The sequence below is a fragment of the Thermothielavioides terrestris genome, chromosome 2 (assembly GCF_000226115.1).
Source record: "Thermothielavioides terrestris NRRL 8126 chromosome 2, complete sequence".
NCBI lineage: Eukaryota > Fungi > Ascomycota > Sordariomycetes > Sordariales > Chaetomiaceae > Thermothielavioides > Thermothielavioides terrestris.
This window is the reverse complement of record NC_016458.1, coordinates 4399248-4401529: the sequence shown is the minus strand read 5'-3', so window position 1 is coordinate 4401529 and position 2282 is coordinate 4399248.

The following is a 2282-nucleotide window of genomic DNA, read 5'->3' as shown; positions in this document are numbered from 1 at the left end:
AGGCTTCCTATATAGATGCTCTATACGCTATCTTTAGTAACTCCGAAGATTGCTAGAACTGTCTTAGTCTAGCTAGAGCGAAGGCTATTAAATGTATTTACATTAGTATATAGAGCCTATATATAGACCTCTATATCTTTTAGTATAGTAGCTAGTCTATTAGGCTTAGGAACATTAGACCCTATATAGTTAATGACCTCGATATCAATGGAAATGCTCTATAGATATATAATCAGAGTATCCTTATACTTAGACGAAATATAGACTAAGTCGTTAAAGGTTAGACTAGTCTTCGCTTTCATTGTAGTATAGATCGTATCTTTTATATATAGAGGTAACGTAGCAACCTTCAACGTAGGTAGTTTAGACTATAGCTCTTCTTTCTTTATACGATTCGCTATAGCTAGGTTCTTAAAGATAGTTATATAAGGAGGCTCTACTAGAGGTATAGGAGTATTGCCTATCTAGATGTCGTCTTCCCTTTTGTTCTTAGTAAACCGACGCTTAGTAGGTAGTATACCTTGAAGTATAGTCTCCACTTCCTTATCTACTTCCTCCTTAGCTTCCCTCTCAGTCTAGTTAAAGAGAGAAAGAGGTAGTTAGCGAAATTCGTTAGCCTTTAATATAGGTTATAGGATAACCTTCTAAGTTAAGATACAACCTCCTTCTAATAGGACTATATAAAATGACAACTGATTAGACGCTATATAATAGAAGGCGGAGGTAAGCTCAGGCTCCTCTTTATATATAAGACGATTGATCGTCGTCTAGACGGTTATAGGCTCCTAATATAGCTTAGGCTACTAGAGGTAGTACTTATTTAGTACTAAGGATATATCTAGCTTAAATAGACGACTATTTAAACGCTTATACTTATAGTAGTAAGCTTAGTATATAGGATAGCTATTATATTGTAGGTAATAGATTATATATATAAGAACGAGCTAGCTAATCTTACTAACCTTTCGTATATTGTTAATATCTGCCTTTGTAAAGGTGATCGTCTTAGCTAGCGTATAGCCCTTCTTACTCCTATCGCTAAGGCAGTAGTCTATACCTTTACGATATATTAGACCTATAGCTATAGCTTTTATAGCCTCTATATACTTAAGAACTATATAGTTAGAATCACTATAGTAGTAGCAATAGCTAGAACTTATAGGTCTACTATAGCTAAGAGAACAACTATTAATATATAGACTAATGACGAAGCTAACGTGTCTCTCCTATAAGCGACTCCGCTACTACTAGAAATACATTCGGAGAACCTTAATCTTATTAAAAGTAGAATCGATTTTATATAAACGGAGGGCCTCGATCTTTTATTTAAACTGCTTAGCGATCTTCTACTTCTAGATATATAGACGTTAGAGCTAATTAGCTAGATCGTCGATATCGTTAGGCGTAGATATAAGAGCTTTCTTTGGCTCCTCCTCTTCCTACTTTTATAACTTAGGAGTCGTCTTAATAGTAGATATAGCTAGAAGCGAGTAGTACTTCTATAGATCAATCTTACGCTTATAGGTCTTAAAGAAAAGGTCTTCTACGTTAAGACTCTTCTAAAGAGTATTCTAAACGAACTTAAAGAAGTCTACCTACTTTATAATATAGATAGAGTCTTTGTCGTCCTTCTTTAGGGTACGCCAACGGTCCTTAAGAGCTACCTAGATCTGCTAATTAAGTATATACTATACCGTTAGAACAATTATAAACTATAGCTTCTTATAAACTTTGGTAAGGGCGATAGCGTATATATAGTTGATTAACTCGAAGTAGTTGTAGATAACCTTGCTGACTAGCTAATATCTCCCTTTAATTAGATTAGAAAAGTAACCTCTATTATTATACTACTTAGGATTATCACTTTTCTAACGCTTTAGGAACTTAGACTTAAAAGTAGCCTAGGTCTTTTAGTCCTTTTTTTCCTAGTAATAGATAATAGGCTAGATTATAGTATTGTACTAAAGCTTAAATAGGTATATATAAGTCTTATTATTAATAATCTAATAAGTCTTATATATCTCTTTAAAGGTCTCGATCTATTGTATAGCATTCTAACTAGAGAAGCAGCTCTAAAGGCTAGCCTTTACTAGGGTTAGAAAGGTCGTACTAAGCGTAGTAGTAAAAACGTACTTAGTTATCTTCTTTAGAGCTTCGGCTTTAGATTGACTAGAAGGTATTACTGTAAGTACCTTCGTATAGATAGGCGGAGTAGAGGTATCTAGCAAAGATAAAAAGGGTGTCTATACTACTTTAGCTAAGTCTTCTTTACTTAGTATACC